The sequence below is a fragment of the Channa argus genome, chromosome 6 (genome assembly GCF_033026475.1).
Source record: "Channa argus isolate prfri chromosome 6, Channa argus male v1.0, whole genome shotgun sequence".
NCBI lineage: Eukaryota > Metazoa > Chordata > Actinopteri > Anabantiformes > Channidae > Channa > Channa argus.
The window spans coordinates 10,825,982-10,852,778 of record NC_090202.1 but is presented as its reverse complement, the minus strand read 5'-3'; the positions used below and the strand labels follow the sequence as shown (position 1 = coordinate 10,852,778).

At 39.0% G+C, this 26,797-nt stretch overlaps 1 protein-coding gene across 1 annotated transcript in view; it reads left to right on the top strand.

Moving 5' to 3' along the window:
* Positions 1–3,633: 3,633 nt before the first annotated feature.
* Positions 3,634–26,797, top strand: part of drd2a (dopamine receptor D2a) — a 44,407-nt gene continuing 21,243 nt past the window's right edge. Inside the window, exon 1 of the mRNA XM_067508580.1 lies at positions 3,634–4,104. The gene's annotated coding sequence lies outside the window, so the exon portion shown is untranslated. The remainder of the gene's footprint in view (positions 4,105–26,797) is intronic.

The following is a 26,797-nucleotide window of genomic DNA, read 5'->3' as shown; positions in this document are numbered from 1 at the left end:
TACTACTATATTTATTGAGTAAGTACTGCCTTTACCTTTACACTGGTAGCTACATCTGTCACGAAGTTGGCTAGAACCATGTAGAGAATAGGTTGCAGATTAGCAATGACACACTACTGCCTTCTATTCTATTAGTTTGCTTCAATAATCTTGCAGAATACAGTGGGATAGTATTTATTTTTCTTGGTTTTTTTTTTTTGTTTGTTTTTTGTAGGGCAACACAAAAGTTAGCATCTCTCTGTTTCCCTGGACAAAAAGGTAATGGGAATTTTCTATTGCTATTTGGATTACTATGGAAAATAAGCTCCACATTAAACAGATGTTTGTGTCACAAATTATATTCAGCAAGATAATCTACCCAGATGAACACTTTTACGACCCTGGCAAGTTATTAAAGGTGTAACATAAATAGATAAATAAATACATGGGAAAACAACATAAAGTAGTTTTTTTTAATAGAACAAAACAATAGGGGTAAAGTTTAGAACATAGGCAATGTGCAGGAAGGAACTGAAGTAGAGGATTCTGTTGAAAACAAAAACTAAATAAAACAAAACAAGTAAGCCAAGTAAAAAAAAGAAAAAGGAAAACACTTAAATAAATTCTGGCCTGACTAACTTACTATAATTATCCAAACATAAATACAAAAAAATTGCATCCCTTAAACTTTATGTGTTCTATATAGAAATACTTGGCCTCAGTGTCAGGGCATTAAGGTATGTAAGTGAACTCAACAAGGGAAGTGTATGAATGCATGTGTGTGTAAGTCAGTGTAGTGCCTGGAACAAGACAAACCTTAAACAAAGAGCAGTTTTAACCATAACTCAGAGCACTGGACATCAAAAGATTTATCGAGGGTTACAAAGGTCAGAGGTCAGACCCAGACCCAGAGCCAGACCCATTCTGCACTCTATACACTGCAGCCACCCAGACTGAAGTATAGCCAGGGCTTTTAAGCAAGTACTGTAATTCATTTTGGAAGTTTATTTGAGGATCATTGTAGACACCGGACCAATAAGAAGGTGGAAACTTGAATAGAGCATCCACTGATGGGCTGGGAGCTAAAGGGCTCCACAAATCAGGATTTTGTTCTGGCACAGCACAGTTTTGCATATAGAAGAACCAATACCTGTCACACAAGAAAACAGCCAAGGGGCCTGGGGTCTTAACAACACCACTTTATAATTTTTGAAGATTAAACACCAGTGGTGGACGAAGTACGCAAAAACTGTACTTAAGTAAAAGTACAAATAAACATACAATAATGTTCTGTAGTACAACTATAGGTACCCACTGAAATTTCTACTTATGTAAAAGTACACAATTCATATTTTAAAGTATTAAAAGTAAAAAAGTATTAAAAGTAAAAGTATGTGATTATGTTTTCCCCCATCCTTTTCTTTGGACCAGTGCTGCTTCATGTGTGGGGAAAGTTTAACTAATTAATAGCAATAGACATAAATGATAGGTTGAAGATGACTAATTATGTGATCTGATTTTTTTTTGTTCTACTCATATTGAGTAAGACGAAGAGGTAGGCCACACCATGTTCAAGTGCCTGAAGCCAAAGAGTAAAATTACTGCATACCTCACTTTGAGTACTGTTACTATTTGAAATAAGTCTTTTAAACAAGACCGTGGAAGGAGAAAATGGAACAATTGGTTTATTTCCTTGAAAATTATACTTAAAATTATACAAAGTAATTGAACTTTCGTTACTTTTCACCATTGTTAAATACAATAACCAGATGCATAACCATTAGGAAGAAAAGTGATCCTCATAATAGATATTGAACAAATTAACAACAATGGCATCAATCATCTGATTGATCGTTTCATCATTTATTTCACCCATTCACTTGTAATACGAATGATTTTTTAACTGTGTCAACACAATTGCTTCAGAAGCTTTGGTTTCACCATAAGTATTTTCATTCATTCATTTTTTTCTACTTTTAGTATTACCAAATGAAGGACTTGAAAAAACAGGCCCTACTAATCGAGAAGAAATTGGACTATACCATGTTGAGGTGAAACAGAGGGAGGTTTTTATGTTTTATCAGAAAATAGTCTGTAAAGTACCATAAATAAATAGCATTAATTGTTATTATTTTTTTAGGGGGCCTTGTGGCTAAGTGGTAGAGCATTGGCTTGGGAGGCAGAAGGCCCCAGCTTTAAATCCCACCCCACCAGGTGTGGCCCCACCCAGCAACCAAGGATCACCTGGTCCCAAGCCTGGACAAAAATGGGAGGGTTGCGGCAGGACTCGTGCCAAATTAATGTGTGGCACACAGTGGGCTGTGGCGACCCCAGAAGGGACAAGCTGAAAGCCGTTGATCAATTGGTAATATTTTTTAAATATAAAAATAGTAAAAGATTTGCGTAATTGATAATGAATTGCTTGTCAGGTTTCAGGTACATAAAGCCAGAAGCAGAGACTCTTTAAGATTAGATGTTTGGTGCAGTTAGCTGTAACCCTGCTGCTAGTTGCCCCAGAGGAAAAATGCTTTGCCTAGTTATTCATTTTCTGTTGAATTCAGTTTCTTTATCTTCTATCTTCTTTATGTTGCCACACATTGACCAAAGCCTGTCTCAACTCTTTTGTTTGTCTGCGACAATGCAAACAAACCCTTCACAGATGAAGAATGCTTCTGCTTCCATTTGTGTCTATCCTCCACCCAGCCAACCGCTGAAAACAACACATTTTCTGAAAACATGTCTTGCTTGTGTGCATATTCTTTCGCATGTCATTGGATCAAGGTTATAATTCACCATAAATTCTTATTTTTTCACCTAATAACGAAAACCTCTTGATGGAAGCAGTTTATTGTGTTTCACACATATTTGTTTTTCAAATTACAACAATGAAAACAATAGTATAGAGCAAAGTATGCACTACTTTCTTTAATTATAAAGAAAAACAACATTTGAAAAATGTGGCACTTAAAAGCTTTTTTGCTATTTATGACACACGCACACACACACACACACAAACACACACACTCACCTTATTTAGACTAAAATCCATTTAAGGCTAAATTTGCAAAACTCAAAAGTGGATGCTGATGTTGTACTTCTCCTGAATTGTCCTTGCCTTCACACACTGAGGCAGGTGGTTTATGTGTAATTTATCTCAGATGGATCTGAAGCCTGCAGGTCTACATTGGATTCTTTATGCTTGTCTACGAGGAACAGAATGGTGCTGATTTTCTTTCCTTTTAGACACTGTATTTAATTGCATTTCAAAAACGTCCCAAGTGTAATAACTGACTACTGATTATATGGTGAGAATGAAAGGCAGCAGAGCTCTGAGGACTGAGATGTCAGTTCGTATATGAGGACAGGGTTTGAATTAAGAGGCAAACAGACCAGAGACAAAATAGAGCAACAGAGATTTTTTAATATACAGTGATGTTAACCACAGTCCACTTATTTGTCAAATTTCCCCCTATATAGAGTTAGTAATGTGCAGGTTTAACACGAATTGGTGCTCGTTTACTGCCAAACTAGTCAGCAGTGCCTCTTACCAAGCCGAAACATGTCATTTTTAGCTTCTCCCTCCTCACTCACTAATTATTTGAAAGCGCAGCCCGTGGATGATGCATTAAGTGAAACGCAAGTCTTCAGCCAGTGACAGGGACATTAAAGGCAACATACGTCCCTGCCAGGGTTTAAACAGATGTAACCCCGCCTTGATTTTCCACAGTTTTTTTTACAGTCGACGCGTCTCCTGCCTCCGTCAGTAGAGAAACTAACTCCACTCAGTGCGTAAAGCTCCTGGAGACCAAACTGATACTGCACAGTTTCAGCCTCTGCTTTATTTCTCTAAAAAACTGAAATTGAAGAGAATCATTACTCGAGGTTTTCAGTAAATTATTTCAAGTTGTTTGAATTTTATGCTTCGTTTGTTTATGGCCGCAAGGAGTGCGTTTCCCCCCCCCTCAACCTGTACTCATGCTACGCTCCCGCGCCGCGGTTCATTTCTAAAGACCAAACCATGTGCAAAGCAAATGAAGGATACAGCAGATGCTCACTGTGAATGCGCTTGGATCTAACAGTCGGTTCCTGTGAAAACCAAGATTCTGTCAAACTTATGGCGTGAAGGTAAGGCACTTCTATATACCTATGCTTTTTGCTAAAGTTGCCGAAAAAGATCTAGTGTTGTCACTCTACTGTGTATAACTGCAGGTTCTGGATCATATATTGTATTTATAACCATTTCTAACCAGGCGGGGACCGGTGGTCCAATTAAAGCCACAGCTACTGGGAGATTCAGGGCGATACAAAGTGATTTATTGGTTGCGATTCCTGTGATATTAACTTTCAAGGTTAATCTGCTGTTGTTAGTCTCAACAATTTGTCTTAAAGCGCCTTTTTTTCTCCGCTGTTTCAAACGAACTCTTTTGGGTTCGTTTCTGTGAATGAGTGCGTGTGCACCCGTCAGCGCACGAACGGTGTATTTCCACAGACCCTTGTAGGAAGGGAACTCGATTGTTTCTGGATGGACTTCAGTGTAAAACAACAAAAAACAGCTAAAGTGCTCTGGAGCTGGTTACATCCTTCAGTGGCAGTGCGAAGTTTTCCCGAGCCGCCCGCGGAGCGCGCGTTTGTGGTCCGTTCGTACCTTCCAGTTTGTAATCAGTGCAAGTTCGTCCTGAGGAAGCGCATCTTGGACCGGGAGCTCCGTGTAGGTGACCGCTGTTCTGGCTGCACAAGGCGTCCTACAGTCCCGGAATTGAACAAGTTACCAACCACAAACCAAAAAACGAGATGGTTTATTCGCAGCTCTCCTAATAAATCCGCGTGGGCTACAGAGCGTCTGTGTTGCTTACTGTAACAGAGGGCGAATATTTGTATTTTTGAGATCTAAACATTTATTTGCCAACTTGTGAACTTTACAGCCGATTTTAAGCATTCTATTGTTTTTTCCTTGATCATGCTACTTTGCCAATGTGATTTATAAACTGCCAGGCAATATTTGATAAGGAAATGATTTATCTTAATGTAGAATTAATAATTTGACTGCTCTCTTCAAAGAAGAAAGTGAACAGCTAAGCCCAAGTTAAATGTCATCATATCTGCCCATGACTGGATGTTCTGTCCACTCGCTCTCTACCCAGCACACTTCAGACACATTGTTCATCCATATGGATTTATCGGTCACACCTTGTCATGTGAAAACTAGCCTCGCCAGAGCTGCCTGATGTTGTTTAACAACAGACAGCTTCATTGAATCCGATCTCCTGCATTCATTCAGATATCTGTCTGACTATGAATTCCTTTCATTTGTATAGGAGGAGATAACAAGCTCTGGGAGTTCAGAGTATCTCATATGCAGATCTTCACAGGGTGAGAGATGGGTTTACATGAGGATGTTTGCAGTCTTCAAGTGGATGAAGCACATTATTAGCTCACTTGATGCAGCTGGTCAGTCAAGAATCTCAGTCAAATTCAACACAACTTCCCCCAAGAGAGATGACACGCAGTGAACAAAAGCAGTGTTGCAGCCGGTGCTTATTTAACCCAATTACAAGCTGATTACAAACCCAAACAGAACTTGTTTGTTTATGGTGCCCACATTTGATCCAGTCTGCAAAATCACACCCTCATTTATTAAACAGACACATCTGAACGCCATTCACCTGAGAAATCTCACCTGCACTGAGGTGGGGTGGTGCAAGTGTGATCAGGTCTAGTGAAAAGTGCAAATCAGAAAGCATGCAATATTTTCTATTCATTAAAGGTGTTTACAGGTTTTCACACAAAGGCTACACAAGGTATAAAAACCATATTCATAGGGGTTTTATTTCTTACAGTTTTCTTTCTGCTCTATCTGGAGTAGCAGTGGGACATTGCACATTTAGAAAAGAGTAAAGTCTGGCCTGCCTTAATACAGGTTAACGTTTGTCATATGTACTTTCATACTGACATCATCATTTGCAATAGTTACATTTTCCTTAAATTTAAACCCTGGAAATGCTCCACACTTTCTAACCGTGATGCACAAACAATGCAGCCACCTATAACTCAACCTAAAACAATAAAAAGGAAGGAAATTGTATGTGTTAGGCAGTGGAGACATATTATTCAGACCAGAAACACCAAAAAGGCAAAGGATTGGGCTCATGAGCTTCTGTGACCTTTGCGTGTTATTCTGTCTTAAACATAAGCAAGCTAAGATGAAAGATAAATAGTTTACCTTTTTGGGAGAAGCTAAAGCATAGTAACTAACTGGATGCTCAAAATAACCGTCAAATTACAGACAGTGTAAATACCAACCCTGTTTTTGCATGAGGCAAACAAGACACTCCTCCTTTTTGTTATACATTATGTGTGCAGTGCATGTGTGGTCCCTCAGTCCCATCGACAAGTAAATCATTTAACTGTATTGGATCTTTGTGACTATATCTGACTGGTCTACATTCTCTCTCTTCTGAAATCCATTCCCAGCATGTCAAACACAGCAGCACTCTAGGGACGAACACCATCACTTACAGGATGGAGGAGCCAATTAAGTCCAACGGCCAATAGGAGATTCCTCACATTCTGGTTATGCTTCAGGTTAAAGTTATAGGCTGAGAAAGTTACTTTATGTCAGCTGGTTGGTCTGTCTGTACATTTATGATGTTTCTGAATGTAATATTATCAATCCCTATATTGGATATATGAAGTGTATATGTAACCGTACGGTGCTTTTTAGTTTAGTGTGAGTGGGTGGGTGTTTCTGGCACTGAACAGGCTCTTTTTGTTGTTGTTTTTCCGTTAACATTTGCTCTTTTATTATTAAGTAGTGTGCCTTCACTGGAGCAAGTACACCAGCTTCTGCCAAAGATTATTTCATCAGACCTTTAGCGTGGTACACATTCCAATGTTTTTGGGCTGCATGCACCAAATTTAAGGATAACCCATGATGCTCTACGGCCATTGGGTGCAAAAACTGAGTGGGCCGAGTTTCTATGTTTACAATAGCATAACTCTTCAATGAAGTCACACAGTTCAACCCAATTTGAAAGTGCGTATACCTCAGCAAGGAAGTAAACAGTCTCAAGCAAACTGTCTTCCTTGCTTGTAAAACTGATGTAATGAAAATGTATATTTCTTAACTATTTCTGTCAGCCTTGTTTCTGTGGTGTGTCCCGTACTGTCAGTAGTGGATTTTTACGCAATTCAGCCAGTTCAATCTGTGAGGTGGGGTTGGACCACCCTGATTGGTTATTCAATTTAGTTATTTACAATTTATAATTATTTTCAGGCAACGGTGGTGAGCGCGGGTGGTGTGAAAATGTTGAGCTAAAGCTTTTTTGGTCATAGTTATTATAGTAAGGTGTTCTCCATACTCTCTCTCTCATGGCATAGTGTGTAGCGCTGAACGCTTGTAACCCACACAAACTGTGATGTGAAATATTAAACATGTTTATAAAAATCTTTCTGAGAACCACTGGCAGAGACTAGGACTTATAACTAAAACACTAGAATCTTTACACAGCACACACTTAATTTTCTGGCACCAGGCAGCTATCACGACCAAATCAAATGCGCATATCACACTCATAATCGGCTGTACAGTCATTAAGTGTGCGGCCACTTTTAGAGTGATATAGAAAAATGAACTAAATGTTCTGCTTCAACTCTACTATGAAGTCTTCTAATTCAGCTAAATTTGTGTCTATTCATTTTTGTAACTTCACCTCCCTGTAGCATTTCAGGCCTGATCTGTGTTTAAAAAAGGAAAAACAATTATTTTTGAAGGCAATGACCAGTTTTACCTTACAGTAATATGTGTGACTGCTACACCTATGGCCATTGATTAAACCTGTTGAAGGGAAACCTTAGCTTTACTTTAACACTTCTTTCCATAGAGGACAGTATGTGTGGTCCATCCACATTCTGTCTCTGCTTGTATGTGTCTGATTCCTTCTCTCTGTCCATGTCTGTCTTTCTTTGTCTCTCCATTTCTACTTTCCTGTAGCAGCTCTTTGAATTGATCTATATCATGTCCATTTATCATGACCTGGTTCAGCCAAACCCCAGGCCTGGTCACCGGCTCCCCAGGGAAAATGCAGGGCTTGCAAGAGTGAGGGGGTGGCAATTCAAAAACTTTAACTTGCCAAGCTACATTAACGGTCACACATGTAACAACAACACACAGCGCTGGGTACAGACACACATCTACAGTTATCATCGCTGGAAAAACAATACCCTAATGGGTTATGACCCTGTAGAACTTGAGCCAATATCTGCAAAAAATGGCCTAACAACTGTTTAATTATTTGAATTTTCCAGCAAAAATCTGGACCAAAGTTATGACACTGTGCAGTGACTAGCTAGAAGAGAGTGAACTGAGGATTTTGCAAAAACAAAGGAAGAAAAACTGCTGAATTGGAAGCAATCTCTTCCCAGTAACCTTGCTATCTAAACAGTTTGATCTAAAAACCGTGAAATGTGAACGTGTGCTCCATTCAGAAGACTTTAAATTAGTAGCAGAAATTCCAGATAATTTCACCTCCAGCAGATGGTGCATGACACACGCAGACCCTCAAGGTGTGGAAAAAAATATTATTTACAGTGTCACAATGTCTTTTTCTGACTCTTTAAAAGAAAGAAATTAAAAGGTGAAAGTGAGATAAAGAGGGATGATGTGTCACATTCAAGCTTGTCATAACATGACTCATGCGTCACTTTGAACAATTTTTTTCTTCTGTCAAGTGCCAAATATAAGATGGGGTTTGAACCAAACAGCCTTTCAGTTGCAGCATCCTTGACATTTTCCTCAAGAGTAGGGGAGTGTTTTTGTCTGGGGAACAAAGAAAGCATAGATCCTCCTGTTCATATGACCTTTATAAATTAATGTTCAAACACTTTCTTAGCAACTGCTAATCTCTGAAAATAAAGTAGTCCACATTGGAAATAATCTGAAGCAAACTCTTCAATAAATTAAACAAGTAAGCTACAAGGATTGTAACAGTTGACATATCGATTAGGCTGAGTAACAGTATCGGTCGGTTGTAGTGCAAAAACCACTGAGAATAAACAGCCAGCCATGTGGTTCCATTATACTCACAGCCACTTTGAAATCATTGTGTGTGGTCACAAACACCCACACAAAAACACACAGAATGAAAGGCATGAATCTTTCTGGAGACAAGATCACTTCAACTGACTGTATGCTACCTGTCTTGGATGAAAGACAGACAAAGGTAACTAGTAGAAGATCATCCATATTGAGCCATTTTAGATGCATTTATCACATTTACATTTAGCAGACACTTTTATCCAAAGCGACTTACACGTGAGGTACCTGCAAGCGAGAATCTAAGTCAAGGAGAAAACATCAAAGCAAAGTCCTATTAGAAAAGTGTTTACATTTCACAAGATGCAAGTGCAAAATGAAACAGAAAGGAATTTTTATTTTTATATAAAAAATGTTTTAATAGATTTAAGTGCATAGGAAGATGTGGAAGAGTTTATTTTCCAGCAGTTTTTTGAATATTGGGAGTGAGTTGGCTGAGCGTGCAGAATTTGGTAGCTCGTTCCACCATCGTGGGATCATTGAAAGGCAGTGTAGAGATCTGAAGAGCGGTGTGACATGAGTCCTTTTTGGCTGATTAAAAATGAGGCGTGCTGCCGCATTTTGGATCATCTGCTACGGTTTGAGTGTGGATACCGGTAACCCCATCAACAACGCGTTGCAGTAATCAAGATGAGATACGACCAGCGCCTGTGCAATGAGTTGGGTTGTATATTCCGTGAGGTAGGGTCTGATCTTTCTGATGTTGTAGAGGGCAAATCTGCATGTTCTAGAGGCTGAGGAGATGTGGTCCTTAAAGCTCAGTTGGTCATCGATGATGACCCCCAGATTTCTGGCCGACTGGGGACACTTCACTTGCTTATCAATCAAAGCAAGTTAAAAAACATCCAAATCCACTGAAACCTGTCGATCTTGCCCACATTTTCCTCATGTTGACCTCTGGCCACCACAACATTTAAGCTACCGGGTGGATTTAATTTGGTGGCTTATCACTGTGCATCTCAAAAGTGACGGTTTTGCAGAGGCTTTGGTGATTGGTACTAAATCAGTAAATTGGTTGATTGGTTGATATAGCAAAATTCTATCTTTCTAGATTCTACCTTCAAAAATCACTAAAAGTATAAATATACTGCCCACTTCTCAGTGATCACAGAGTAATAAAAGTCTCAATGAAATGTCGTGATTTTTGTTGCTACCAGTCCACCTGACCATGTCATCTTTTTGCAGAATCACACTAGTTGCAACTCAACTCCTGCTGTTTTCTGTTAGATTTGTGGCTCCAGAATTGGTGGAAACAGCTGCTCAAATTCTGGTTTTAACAAGTTGTCTCACACTGTGGGCAGGATAGGTCATGCATACAAGTTTTATCTCCATAAATCCCATTTTTACTTAAGAAAAGACTGACATATTTTTGTAAGCCTTGGTAGCTTGTTGATTGCCATCACCAGCCCCAGCATTTGCATGTGCAAAGCAGTGATACTTACACAAACACGAGAATTTGTAATCAATGAGGTCTTTTTGTCCAGAATTACCTAACCAGATCTGGTGGCTTTCAGGGCGGCTTGATTTGGTTATGTCATCTATGACAGCAGGCTATATAATGCTGCAGTGTCATCGCAGTAAAACAGCAAAACCGTGTAACAAACAGTATATCTGTGGAAATGGACACTGAGAAGAAAGAACTTCATGTTTATATTTAGATCAATCACAGAAAGAGACAGGTAGGACCATTTGCATGTATTGATCTCATTTTCACTAGTGCAAAGAATCTTCCTGCTTCACTGCTCTGTGATTCCACCATAACCAATGCTGTACCACCCCCCAAGCCGCTGTGGGGATATGCAGGTTTATGAACCGCCTGAGATGATGTGCAGTACAGCTGAGGCATGGATCAGCCAGGAAAAATCCCTGTTTTATTTGCCACACCAATTAATAAACAACACAGTTGTTGCAACAGATTTATAGCGGTATTCATCTACAAGAGCGCCTGATTTACCCGAGCAAGGTGTGACAGGAAAAAGCAGGACAGAGACACCTGCGTCCATCCAGCATCTTAGAATGCATTTGTAACTCAAAGCAAATTTAAAACTGCAAGTGGTTTGTGGAAAAAAGGAGGACGGAGACACCTGCATCCATTCCTGCAAGTGTGTCTTTGTGTGTGAGTGTGTGCTGGAAGAGCAGCCAGGTGTGTGTGCCTCATGAGATAGACAAGACTGGTTGTTAGGTTGGAGCCCTCCCATAACCTAGTGAGGTCAATGGAGACTTGTTACCAGCCTCCCTCTCCTCCCCCACTATTGGGCAACTGCTCTATAATTTTACCGCTTGCGGTCTGGTTAGCTGAATGAATAGCCGAAAAAATAACCTGTATGTATGCGTCAATAACATGTAGGTGCAATATAGGGATCTTTGTGGTATGATGCATCATTGCCTTTCATTGAGCTTTTCATTAAGGCCTTTCTTCTTTTGTACTGAAGCTTCCTGAAGGGTCTCCAATATTTCATTAGTTTCCCCCTCTTTCTGGCACCAGCCCCACTGTGTAAAGTCTCTTGTATTCTGAATGTAATATCCAGTGATACAGGTTATTACATATGTCAGTCAAATAAATGAGTGCTCCCTGTTTCAGTTTTGTTGACAGTACAGCTGTTTACTGCTTGGACATATATAGATTTGATTTGTAAGCACACACACACACTTTCTTTCAAACTGCAAAGCTTAACCTTAGTTGGTCTATGAAGTTGTGTCTTTCTGAAAGACTGTTGTGGGATTGGCTCGTCCTCTTCTATATAAAAGGGCAGATACACTCTAGAGTTAACTATATAACTATTTCTTGTATTTCTAAAGGTTGCCAAACCAAACCACATGCACCTTTGCAGATCTTACAAAAATTCTCCCATAATGAGAGAGATAGAGGGCATAATTGCAATGCCAAGATAATAACACAGGAATTGCTGCTCTGAATGAGCAGGTTTATTTTCAGCACAGTAAAAGTCATAGCAGCTACCACCTACACAGCCAGCCTGTAGAATGTGGCCTCACAATTGACAACTTACTTTTACACTTACACAGCAACAAAAGGCACGTTTTTTTTTTGTTTTTTTTTGGAGAAACAGAATTTACAAGGTAGACATTGACCTCGCCTGTGTAAATGATTTTGACATAGCAACTAAGAGGGCTAGGGCAGATAGAAAACTAATTAGCATGAAGGCCATCGCATGGTTGAATCTTTGACACTGACAGGGTGGTATAAGCTTGAGGTTTTGGTTCTCCTTCAATTAGACTGGTTTTAGGAAAAGACCTAATGCTACAGCAGGGGTGGAGGTGTAGCAAAATTAAATACCCCGGGTCTACTATTACACATGCATATGCTTATTACCTCATTAGACACACACATCGATGAGACAAATCAGGTGTGAATAATTAGCATAATCAAAACAGACAGGAGTTGTTCCTGATGTTTCATCCACAAGAATTGGCGTTTATTCATTAATTATTAGGGACACTTTTTTTGTGGTTTTTGCTTAGGATCACTTCAGTTTGAAACTCTTTTTAAATATGGTTTTTATATTAAAAAAATATAAAGTGGACTCAGAATTGGAATTTGTACCAACAAATTCTTATTTATGAACACTCATCTGATGGAACAAAACACAATTCCTACTCCGCTTTCGTTTTTTTAGGGCAATTGGTTAGCATGCTTTTTTAAACACACAGTTTAGTTAGTAGAATTTCCTATGTAGGATTTATCATAAGAATTAATAAAGTTAGAGTGTTGTTTCTCTTTTTCTATGTCATGCTCTTACAATATATGTTGTATGTGTATGTGTGTGTGCATGTAATATGAAACAGTCCATGCATGTGTGCATCAGTCTGTGTATATCTTTTTAGCATTAGAATTAAAGGGCTTTACAATATCAGTAATTCAATTCAACTGCTTATTAAATGAGGCTTATTTTTGGATTAACGGTTTATTTTATTGTGTGGTTTAATGAACTGATGGCTGCATCGTAGCTGTAATTTTGGAGGAGATTAGTTCTCAACAGCAACAAGGAACAGAACTGGCTTTTAGCTTTTTTTCTGAATGCTGCTAGTGCACAAACATTTTAAAATGTAATGGGAGATTCCTATTGATTCCTATACTATATGACGCAGTTCAAACCCAACTAATGCTAGAACACCCGAGTGTGTAAGGGCTAGACTTTAGATTACAACTTAAAATTATGCTGCATGTTTTGACTAATTAAGATATTTGGATATTAGTTACAGCAAAGATAAAAATGTGTATTTATGAGAAAACTACATGTTTGTTATGGTTAGTCTATTTTCTATTAGTTGATGATTATACTGGCTACATAGGGCATTTCAACATTTTTCAACCACAGATAAATTGCACATTGTATAATTGCCCTGGAAAAACAAAGTACAATGAAAGTTGCTAGCTGTAACAATAACATGGTACCTCAATAAACTGCACACACTGTATATTCATACTGTTTTAATATTTGTTTAAAATGTAGAGTCCGTAAATGTTATAACGTTTGTCAGATAGAGCAAACGCTTGATAGTTTCTGCAAATAATCAGCACTTTATCTGATGAAAGACAATAAAGCAGCCAAACCCTGCATGGAAGATGTGCAGTTACTGGGCACAAGACAAGGAACTTACCTTGTGCTTCTTATCTGCGTTTTTGTTGTGCAGGGATATCACTGAGCTTGCTAGTCTGCAGCTTTGTCACCTACTTGAAAATCCAGGATAGTCAGATAAGGCCTCCTGCTTCCATAGATAAGTGCTGGGGTCACCCAGGAATAAGAGAATGCAGTTAGATGTGAGACTGGGGGATTGAGCTGGAAGGCTGTAAGGCATTTTATATACAGGAAAGGTCAACTGCAATTCAGAGGTCACCTGGTTGTCTACAGCAGTATTTAATTGTTTAAAGATGAGAACAGGATACACCGCTGATTTAAAAGCCATCACTTTAAAGGATAACGTTTCTAAATTAATCATATTTCAAAGATCCCTGTACAGATGCTTGGTTATTACAGGAAGTAGGAGGCTTGTTTGCAGCTTATAGCAGAAAAACACGGTTTATTCCCATATTTCCCATCCCGGGATCCAAAGGTGGTGATCGGTTTGTGAAATCAGGCAGAAGCTATTGTTATAACAAACAATGTGAAAGCTGTGTTCACATGATGTGCATGTGCAACAATCTGCCCCATTTCAGTTAACTGCTCTAAGGCAGATCCAGAACAGAGCCCTACTGTATGTTTAGGTGCTTACACTGATAATTAATCCATATTATACTTTTAGTTTTTGTATGTGCAGCATTCCCTTGGTAAAAGAAGGGGGGGAGGGGGGGGCTCCTAGGAAAGAAAAGTTGTGTACCACTGGTTTAACCCAGTCTATACTTTTCCTTCTGTTTCTGCATCGGCTATTTTGGATGTTATTCAGATCCATTACCGTTTAGGTTCAGGTGTGAGCCGATACAGATTTCAACACTTATCTACAGCAAAGGTTAATTAAATACGCATCTGAAATCTGACAGAATATTTGAGGATCTAATTCAGATGAGGATTTTCCATACCGACCTTTGATAAATAGGCTCCAAACCCCCCCGGCATATTAAAGTTAGTATGAATGTCCCCCAGGCAAGTATTAAACTATGAGGTATGTTTGAAATGTCCCACCTTGTGTGTCTGAGGATGCGCTGAAAAACTAAAAACTCCATGAGATGGTGAAAGCCAACACAGAAATGAGCTTGCTGCAAACATACCAGCTCAGTCTGACATTCTGGTAGTCTCCCTCAAACCAGTGGCATCTCACAGATGCTTAAAAACCATGAGCAATATGCTGGAGATCAGATGTCTCTCTTCATGTTGTAAGCTGACATGTCACTTTATCACAATTCAGCGCAAGGCAGACCCAAGTGAGGACACTGAACTATCAAATACCTTTATTGGTAAAAAAAAAAATCCAAATCAAAAATAAACAGAAACCGCTCTTAACTGGAGGGTACAAAGAAAAACATGACTGGCAACAGAAATATACCCAAGGAAACCAAAATGCAACCCACTAAACCTAAACTACCAACCGGGAAACCCAACGAACACTTGGAAAACTAAGGGGATAAATGAACAGAAAGCAAACCAAACCTCAGACCAAAAGTTGCTGGAAAACAGAGACCAATTCACAGGAGTCAGGATTACTAGAGTCAGGTAAACCAAGAGTTGAGCATGTAGGCTGGGAGTGAGATGAGGATCTGGCAGGGAGCTCTGGGGAAAGCTGGACCTAAATAGTGAGGGGAACAGGTGCAAACAATAATTAGGGATAACGAAGGGTTGAGCTAAAGGAAAAGACTAGGAACAGGAAGTGGGGAAAAGGGGCCACAAAATAAAAGTCCAAAGGCAGGAAGTGTAACTGAGGGCCAGATCGTGACTTGGCTTTGTGTTTTGACTCTACATTAAGAAGGTAACGTACTGCAGCATAAGCGGACTCTTAGCATGTTTGTGGGAGGCATCAGGGTCTGTGCAGAGTCTAGGTCAGTTGTTTTTCTAAAGTACTTACATGCATGAACTATATTTTTGAAATATGCCTGAATACCTTGTATCAAAACTGCACATACCTAGTTTTTGGTGAACGTTTAGGATATACAATATATGGAGGATGGAGTATTACTGTGACACAATGTTGTTTACTATCCCCAAGTCTACATAATATGTCGAGCCACTACTCTGAGCTCAGAAAGAATCAGGATAATCATGTCCTGGATCTATCTCAGTACTTAACACACTATAATGAAACCGATTGATCTTTTCATCTTACACCATGTAAGGCAGCGAACAAATGTGTTTTTAAATACATCCTGTATGTGGCTGCTAAGCATTTAGAATATTTTGTATTTTATTATCTAAGTCATTAGTTTTCATTATCCACCCACACTGTACTTTTGAAAACTATCATCCATATGTCACCAGAATTGAGTGTTAGATAAATTGAAGCTATAAAATAGTATTTTTTTTTCTTAGCTGCTTCAGATCGTTTGTTTATAAGTGTTGCTTGAAGGCCAGACTGCCTTCTTTTAACTAAGCACACATTTTGCAAAGCCATCATTTTCATTTTTATAGTTCATATTCATATTTTTATGTGATTTTGGCAGGGCATTGTGTGGCATACTACTCTGTATCAAACTAAAGGTCTGAGCTGCAGTCTTGCAATTCTTGTGAGACTGAATGAGCCATAACTTTGCCCGTTTTCCATCATTCTGACAGATTAGAACAAAAAAATTTAATGAAACATGTGGAACATGAATTTGAATTAGAAATGTTGAAATAAAACATCATAATATTAATTAGCATTAGTACAACTTTTGTAGTATGTTTAAAAGTTAAGTGTGCTTATTTTCAATGGTTTACTTTACTGTGAAAAACTAAAATCCCACAGAAACTAAAAACTCTGCAACATCTTCATGTTAACATTCTGATTCGTGTTATTCGTCTGTGCCATAGAGCTCATTTGTTGTCCAGAAACTATTCACAGCAGTGACTCTCACTACTGCACTAGCTGTCTTGTATGCTTGTGAACATATGATCAAACCATTGTTTAAGCACACAAAAAAAAAGTTCATTGTACTTTGTGTCTCACATTTTGGACCTTTCATTTCTCTGTTTTCCTGGCAAGTCACAACATGGACAAACATACCATTACTAATTAAAACACAATCTTGTGCTTGTGTTACTCATTAAGTGACTGATGCAACTAGCGCAACAAATTTCATGCAATTTCAGCTATAATGTCTCATTTGATGTTTTTTTTAAGCTTTGCTTTCACACTTTGTTTATTTTGATGGCTTTCAGGCTTGGTTAGTGGGACAAGAAGAACACCCACTGGGCTACTTCAGTTTCTATCAGTGGTTGTATTCTCCACTTTGAAGTTAAGAGCATCCTGGTCATTTTATGTATCTGTGTGTGTGTGTGTGTGTGTGTGTGTGTGTGTGTGTGTGTGCGGGAGGTTTCTTACCAATGCCTTATTGACTTTATAATGTCGTTATTTACCCTCCACACAGCGGTTTCTGAGCTGAGAGGATAACAAATTGGAGGATTGCAACACCACTGACAGGTGTCTGGCACTGCTTCCTTCTGCCCCAAGTAGATGTGACCAACACAATAGGAACAAATTTTGGAGTCACAATTTCACAAAAGCAGCAAGAAGGATGGCTAATTACTTTAGTGAAACACCTCACAATGGGCTATGAAAATAATATTGTAACACTGTTCACTTGTTTTCACTCTTTGCAAATCACAAAGGTTGTGTTTGAAAACATAAAGCACAGACTGTACTTTTGAAAACTATCATTTAAAAAGCAGGAAACTGCAGCACCACGAAAAATAATTACAGAGAAACTGGTATTGATCAGCAGGACAGTCCGACCTTTACAGATATACAGAGGCCAGTTTGTGCTCTAAGAGAGAGAACCTTTGCTTTATTACTACTTTAACATTATTATTATGTTGAATTACCCCTTTCATCTTACTTTCTATTACATTTAATTTAGTTTGACTATTATTTCCATCTCTATTAAACATCAAATAATCTACAGCTACAGACATTGTGGGGAGGTGACATACTCCAAAATTATTCTCAGCTTAGTCACATTTTGGTTCTCAAACATGTTAGTTAAACTCTTTTATTTTTACTTTGCGTAACAAACAAATAAATATAATATATGGCTCTGCATTGTGATATAAGTGTTCATTGGTGTGTGTCTGCAATATGACATTTTCCCCTCTCCAGTAATGTTGTCCAGTTTCTGGTAATTTGCTGGTAGCTGGATGTGACCACTTCTGCTGGTTCCATTTAGTCATTTCTACCACCTTACATTTTTGCAAAAGCTACAATAGTAAAGAATATCTAAGTCAACATGTTAAATTAAAAATGCATTATATATAAGATGATTATTATTGCAACATCACATTCCAATGATAAGGAAAGACTTAGTTCTGTCTAAGTTACTCTAAAACTGAGCATATGACTAGTGAGTTCTACCTTAATTCTAACTTTAAAATCTATGTAAATTACTGAGCTGATTCAATTTGTCAAAACTCATTTGAGTTGAATGATTTTAAACACTTTTAGAAGAAATATTGATGTATGCAGTTAATTTAGAAAATAGCAAATTTCCACTTACAGGAATATTCACTGGCACAGAACAGAATCTACTTCTTGTGTTTACTTTCATAATCCCACCCCATTGCTCAGACATTCCCTGTCTGAGCCTTTTGCTTTCTGGCCCATGTATATTTCATTGAGGTTCCTTGCTCAAAATCTTCAAAACTACACACACCCATGTGATGTGCTATTAAATACTTATCAGATGATGTAAATGTTTGCTCTCTAATTTTTTTTCCAGACTACAGACATTACTTAACCAGGTCAAAGAAATTACTTTGATCAACACTGACATGCCCAGCAGCATTTTAAAAGCCTGATATTAAGATTCCATTTGTCAAAACCTAGTTTATGTTACTGATGTAACTGATTTTTTGGTTTATTAAGTAACATTGTTGTTTTAATATTTATGTAATGAGAAAATACACATTTTACTACTCACTATTTAATTTTCACTATCCACTCTAAGCTCCATGGTTGTTAAGATAATCCTTGAAGCTTCTTATCCTAAATCCTCTATTGAGGCAATGAAAGGAGAAGCAACTACAGTTTAAGCACTGAAACCTCTCCAACTATTTCCTCAGGTACTAAAGGGGGCACTTGATAAATTCAACTTTTTATATGGAACCTATGGGGGCCACAGAAAACATATTTTTCTATTTGAAGAAATGCCTCCGAGTGCACACTGCGCTGTTTTCTGCTCGGTTTTATTTTAGAGTACCAGTCTATGAGCTATTTATTTTTTACAGCAGTCTCTGTACAGTAGCTAGATTGTTGCTTGGGATTCTGGCTCTTGAACCGTTTGGTTATATTCCAAACATGTTTCAAAATGTATTTGGAAAGCCTGTTCTACCCATAGAGATATTTATTTGATGCTGTCCGTGGTGGTCTATTATCCTCATCTTTGTCTTAGCAGATCTGATCATTTCCAAAGAGTGGTTCTGTTACAATTATATTCCCAGTATAAAAACTGCACTGTACTTTATCCTGGCACAATGTCTGAAAATGTGATTGCTGATTGAGTCCTAGAAAAATTGTCAAAAAAAACTGTCTGGCTTAGTATTCAAATTGGTCACTTATGTACATTTTCATAAACACTGTTATGAAATAATACAGTACTGCCCCCAGGTGGGTCTGCTTGTTTTAAGTATCAAAATATTGAGAAAAAAAACACCTTTTTTTCCATAAGTTGAAAAAACTGCTTACCTACATTGACCTGTTTGATTAGGCACCTTTAAGGCAGTGTTTGTGAGTGGTAAGTTAGTGGGGCATTTTGTTCTTTGCAGAAGAAGTATCTATTGCATTACTACCTTAGTAGCTAAGCTCATTGGTGAAGTAGCTCCAAAAACTGCAACAAAGTTTGAAGTCATGGTTGATGCATCCATCCACTATCTTAACTGCTGTCAGTTGTCAAATAGTGGGATACACCCTGGATAGGCAGGTCAGTCTATCTCAGTGCGGACGCATAGAGACACACAACCACTCGGACTTATGGGCAATTAAAATCAATCAAGTGATTATTTGTTAAATTGTAGACAGAAAAAGACAATGCAAAAAGAGTGTAATGCCTAGTAAGAGAGCACCATTAAGGTAGAGAGCCACTACACAGACTGCATAAAACTGTAGAGGCTAGAATAGCGCCATTGTGACACTGCATTTAAATAGGGTACATTGCTTCATGTATTCAACAGGCATCCACTCTGTTGAAGGTTCCTAGTGCAAAACACTGAATATGTTTTAGGTAATTAACCTTCGACTCACCCATGAAGAATTATTATTAATATGAAAACGTCTTTTAAAAATGCAATCACAAGGGAGCATAAGCCAGTGTCTTCTTGTCCCAGTCCCAATTCTGGATAAATGCAGAGGGTTTTGTAAGGAAGGGCAATCCACGTAAAGCTCATGCCAAATTAAACATGCAAATCATGACTTCCAAGCCGAATCTTACTTCCATACTGGATCGGTCGCTGCCCAGGTTAACAAGAACCGCCACCGGTGCTTTTGACCTACAGTAGGGACTTTGAATGTTGGGACTTTAAGTATTGTTTTGCAAAACAATTATGTGACCCCCTTTTAGGAATGATTTGTATGAAGACTTTCAGTCAGGAATTAGAGTTCATCATAGTAAAGAAACAGCACTGGTGAAAGTCACCAACGATCTTCTCTTGGCTTCAGATAATGAACTTGTGTCCATACTCATCTTACTAGACCTTAGACATCACAACATTTTATTACAGAGACTAGAACATGGATTTGGGATTAAAGGAACCACACTGCATTGGTTTAAATCTTATCTGTCAGACGGATTCCAACTTGTTCATGTTAATGATGAATCCTCTTTCTGCACAAAAGTTAGTTATGGAGTTCCACAGGGCACTGTGTTAGGACCAATACTTTTCGATCTTTATATGTCACCTTTAGGCAAAATTATTAGGAAACATTCCATAAACTTCCACTGCAGATGATACCCAGCTCTATTTATATGTGAAACCAGAAGATACTAACCAATTACTCAAACTTGAAGCATGCCTAAAAGACATAAAGACCTGGATGTCCTACTATTTCCTACTTCTAAATTCAGACAAAACTGAAATTATTCTCTTTGGGCCTAAAAAGATGAGAAATATGCTGTCTAACAATATAGTTACTTTAGATGACATAACTTTGGGCTCCAGTAGTATTATTTTTGACCAGAATTTGGTGTTCACATATAAGACAAATCAGAACAGCCTTCTTTCACCTACGGAACATTGCTAAAATTAGAAGCATCCTGTCTCAAAGTGATGCCGAAAAACTAGTCCATACATTTGTTACCTCTAAGTTGGACTACTGTGATTCCCTACTTTTGGGGGTTCCTAATAACTCTCTAAAAAGCATTCAGTTAATCCAAAATGCTGCAGCAAGAGTGCTGACTGGATTAGGGAAGAGAAATCATATTTCTCCTTCATTAGCTTCTCTCCATTGGCTTCCCATAAAATCTAAAATAGAATTCAAAAACCTCCTCCTTACATACAAAGCTCTTAATGGTCAAGCTCCATCATATTTAAAAGATCTCATAGTTCTGTATCGCCCGATTAGACCACTTCGATCCCAGAATACAGGCCTACTTGTGGTTCCCAGAGTTTGCAAAAGTAGAATGGGAGGCAGAGCCTTTAGCTATCAAGCTCCTCTCCTGTGGAACCAGCTTCCAATCCAACACCCTCTCTACTTTTAAGAATAGGCTTAAAACCTTCCTTTTTGATAAAGCTTATAGTTAAAACTGCTCAGTCAACCTTAACTATCTCCTACTTAAGATGCTATAGGTTTAGAGTGTTGGGAGACTCCCGCAAGTGCAATGAGCTTCTCTCCTCTTTCTCTCTATACATTTATTTGTCATCACTATATGCTTTTGTGTCCTACCAACCTGTATAGTGTTTTATTGTTGCTTTTTGTTGCTCTTTTCTTTTCTCCCTTCACTTTCCACTCACCCCAACTGGTCAAGGCAGATGGCCACCCACCCTGAGCCTGGTTCTGCTGGAGGTTTCTTCAGTTAAAGGGAGTTTTTCCTCTCCACTGTTGCCTAGGGCTTGCTCAAGGGGAATTTGTTGGGTTGCTTCTTCAATACTTGTGAAGTCTGGACTTTATTATGTAAAGTGCCTTGAGATGACTTTGTTGTAAATTGGCGGTATATAAATATAGTTGAATTGAATTGAACTGAACTATGACAGGGAAGGCTAGATAGTTGGTTGACATGATGCAGAGAAGCAAGGTGTATATATTGTGTGTCCAGGAGACCAGGTGGAAATGTAGCAAGGCTAGAAGCTTAGGAGCAGGGTTCAAGTTGTTTTACCATGGGTTGGATAGGAGGAGAAATGGAGTAGGAGTTATCCTGAAAGAGGAGTTTGTGAGGAATGTTCTAGAGGTGAAAAGAGTATCAGACAGGTTGATGAGTCTGAAACTGGAAATTAAATGGATGATGTTCAATGTTGTTCGTAGTCATGCCCCAGAGGTAGGAGGTGAGTTAGAAGAGAAGGAGAAATTCTGGAGTGAGTTAGATGAAGTGATGCAGAGAATCCTCAGAGGTGAGAGAGTGGTGCAGATTTCAATAGACATGTAGGTGAAGGGAACAGAGGTGATGAGAATGTAATGGGCAGGTTTGGTCTTCAGGACAGGAATGCAATAGGACAGATGGTGGTAGACTTTGCAAAGAGGATGGAAATGGCTGTAGTGAACACTATCTTCCAGAAGAGGCAGGAACATAGGGTGACATGTAAGAGCGGAGGTAGAAGCACTCAGGTGGACTACATCTTGTGTCAACGTTGTAATCTGAAAGAGATCAGTGAGAGTGTAGTCAGACAACACAGGATGGTGGTGTGTAAAATGATTTTGGTGGTGAGAAAGATGAAGAGGACAAAGGCAGAGCAGAGGACGAAGTGGTGGAAGTTGAAAAAGGAAGAATTTCGTGTAGTTTTCAGGGAGGAGCTGAGACAGACTCTGGGTGGTCAGGAGGTGATTCCAGATGACTGGACCACTACAGCTAATTTGATCAGAGAGACAGGTAGGAGGGTACTCGGTGTGTCTTCTGGAAAGAGGAAAGTGGACAAGGAGACTTGGTGGTGGAATGAGGAAATTCAGGAGTGTATATAGAGAAAGAGGTTAGCTAAGAAGAAGTGCCAGTAGAGTTTCTGACTAGTTTGTTTAACAAGATCTTGGAGAGTGAGAGGCTGCCCGAGGAATGGAGGACAAGTGTACTGGTGCCCATTTTTTGAAAACAAGGGAGATGTGCAGAGCTGTGGCAACTACAGAGGAATAAAGCTGCTGAGCCAAACAATGAAGTTGTGGGAAAGAGTAGTGTACGCTGGGCTAAGGGCAGAGGTGAGCATTTGTGAGCAGCAATATGGTTTCATGCCTCAAAAGAGTTCAACAGATGCAGTATTTGCTTTGAGGATGCTGATGGAGAAGTACAGAGAAGGTCTTAGGAAGTTGCATTGTGTCTTTGTAGATTTAGAGAAAGCGTATGACAGGGTGCAGAGAGAGGAGCTGTGGTATTGTATGAGGAAGTCTGGAGCAGAGAAGTATGTTAGAGTGGTGCAGGACATGTATGAGACCTGTAAGACCATGGTGAGGTGTGCTGTAGGTGTGACAGAGGAGTTCAAGGTGGAGGTGGGTCTGCATCAAGGATCAGCTCTGATCCCCTTCTTGTTTGCTCTGGTGATGGACAGGCTGACAAATGAGGTTAGACAGGAATCTTTGTGGACTATGATGTTTGCAGATGACATTGTGATTTGTATTGATTTGTGATTTGATTTGTAGTGAGAACAGGGAGCAGGTAGAGGAAAATCTAGAGAGGTGGAGGTCTGCTCTGGAAAGCAGAGGAATGAAGCTTAGACAGAATACATGTGTGTGAATGAGAGGGACCCAAGTGGAACAGTGAGGTTACAGGGAGCAGAGGTGAAGAAGGTGCAGGACTTTAAATACTTAGGGTCAATGATTCAGAGCAATGGAGAGTGTGGAAAAGAGATGAACAGGATGAAGAGTGCAAGCAGGTTGGAACGGGTGGAGAAAAGTGTCAGGTGTGTTGTGTGATAAAAGAGCATCAGCGAGAATGAAAGGAAAGGTGTTCAAGGCGGTGGTGAGACCAGAGATGTTGTTCGGCTTACAGACAGTGACAATGAAGAAAAGACAGGAGGTAGCAGAGTTTAAGATGTTGAAGTTCTCTTTGGGAGTTACGAAGATGAACAGGATCAGGAATGAGGACATCAGAGGGACAGCTCATTAGACGTAGAAGGATGCTGAGGTTGGAGCTGCCAGGCAGGAGGTCTAGAGGAAGACCAAAGAGGAGATTTATGGATGTAGTGAGAGAAGACATGAAGTTAGTTGGTGTGAGAGAAGAGGATGCAGAGGACAGGGCTAGATGGAGGCACATGATTCGCTGGGGTGACCCGTGAAAGGGAAAAGACAAAAGGAAAAGAAAATGAGAGCATCTTTTAAAGAAAAGGAAAAATTGAAGTCAGCAGGGAGAGAGCCACAGTTATTGTTTTTAAGCAAGCACCAGCTATCAGGGCGAGCAGTGAGAACAGTCTCACATACTGTAAATAGAGAAGTAGAACAGGCAAATAAATAAGATTAGACAGCACAGGGCATCTGCAGGGTACACACACAGACTGGTGCCCCAGAGCAATGCTTACACATCCTAACAGGAGCACTCTTCCCTCACTCACTCCTAGTTTCTCGCTCTCTTTCTTCTCACATTGCTTCTCTTTTTTATCCCTCTTCTGTTTCTCTCTCTCTGCACTGAGGCTTTTTCTGACCTCCTCTGGCAGCTGACTAATTTAGCTGACTACCAGGCCCAAAAAGGATTTGAGTTGATGAGTTTTGGTGTTGTGCTGCACTCTTTGTTGCTCACAGAAACATATGCACATGCAGTATGGGTTTATAAAGAGATAGCCACCTAAATATTACCTGTAATCAGCTTTAATTGGTCTTGAACTAAGATCTGAATTCAACAAAAACAGCTGTGAAACCTTTTTAGGTGTTACCATTCACAGTTAAGGCCATAATAATTGTGCAAATGTCTGCGAAAATAATAAAGTAATCTAATCAGTGCAGTGACATTCATACGTACTTTAGGTTAAACGTACTCAAACCCATTATAAATTCACAAATTGCTAAGTGTCCTTTGGAAGTGAAACGTGCCTGAGATTTTCAAGGACTCATGAATAAGATCAAGGCTTGAACGGCATGTAGGTTGTGCATTTAAGGGCAAAGTAGTAAGGTTTTAGGGACTGCAGTATAAATACTGCATTCCTTTAAACACCTTCAAACTTCAATTTGATTTAACTAATCATGTGGAAAAAACGGGCTGCACCCGTGATGTTTTCGGTGAGTTCCTCTAAAGGGGCTGGAACTTTAGCAATAACTTATTAGATAAGATTAGATAAAAGTCAGTTTTTGTACCTTTGAATAAAAGCAAATCAACCATTATTGCATATTATAAAAAATAAAAGGTAAAATCTTCCAGGGGGGTGAATCTTTTCAATGCACATAATGTTTTTTTTTGCTGGCATTTTTCAGATCTATGTTAATGCATTTACATTCACGCTATACACTGCAATATTTCCCTTTGTCTTTATCATTCCTATCTTCTTTAGGCTGTGAAAAGGCCCTCTGTTAGTTGTGACTCCAATGTACTGTAAGGACTTTGTGTTCAGTGAAAAAATAGATTTTGAAGTTCAGCTAAAAGGATTCACTGTTGCAGTCTCAGTTAGCCAAGAAAAGAGGATATCTTCCAAGCTGCAATCCCTGTAGTGAAAAAAAGTCCTGTTTTCACAGTACTGCTTCCTTGCTGAGCTGTGAGATATAAGCACACAGAGGCAAATTTGTACTGAAAGACTGTAACTTTGGAAGATACTCCCTTGATTTATCCAGCTCTGTATGCTAGAGCTTCTGTGAACAAAGACATATTACACAGAGCAACATTTGGTCCCCTATCACTTACATGGAAATTGCATTAGAGGGACGTCCCCTTCACAGGGTTTGGTGAGGCTGAGCAATTATAGCAGCCAAATGCTCTTGGTTTTATGACGTTATGTAAGTGTTGTTTGGAGATCTAAAACATGTGAACCTATCCTTTAATCATGAGCCATGATGCACAGAGCATTCCATGAGCTTTGTTTAGAGTATTTTCATTTCAAATGCAAAAGTACTTCTATAACAGAAGGGTCTTCATGGTATAAAAATTTGCAATTTGAAGTGAAAGTCAAAGTCCTCATCGTAAGCCTAATGGTGCAGTAACTATGTGAAACATACCAAAGATAAAACATGAAATGTAAATACCAAAAGCAATACTTGCAGGTTTTACCTGTCACCATATGTGCAAATGGGTCTGCGCAATGCATTGAGACATTCAGGACACAGGACTCGAAATACTCAATACATCATTCATTCAGTGTTGTTCAAGCAGATAGCAGAACCTAATAGATAAAATGCATCAAGATAAAATTAGAACAGAAAAACAATCTTGAGAAACAATTACAGGGGTAAGAAAATAATTGCTGGGTTATAAAAATTGAATTAGGAGCAGAGACAAAATGAGTTAGATGTAGATGGGGATTTGAAGTAGATCTCAGTCAGCAGTAGCAGCAGTCTGAAAGGCAATACAACCAATTAGGGTGAGAGGGAGATGGAAGATAGGAGTGAATATACTGTAGGGCTTGGAAATTGGGGATGACATAAACATTAATCTAGACAGGTATGAGGGAACTGCACTGGTAAGGGTTTTTTAAAATAGCACGTGTCCCTGTATTTTTGATGTAATTCTAAAAAGTCGAGGCGCAAAGCTTCAGTGGTGGGTTTCATTGAGTTACAGTTGTAAATCTGACAACACGATGAAATCTTGTGTCGGATCTATTGAGTGATATAGATAAACAGAAGATTAGTGTCAGTGTAACAAAGACAATGTCAAGTACAGAGACATGACAAACATTCACAGGGAACATCTAGGCTACAAACAACTCCTGGACGGACAGATTGTCGCAAGCTGATTAGGAGATTTGCAAAGGTTTCGAATGAATATGTGGTGACACTTATCACACTGAGAAAACACAGATACATTTAGCCTGGTTTTTCCAG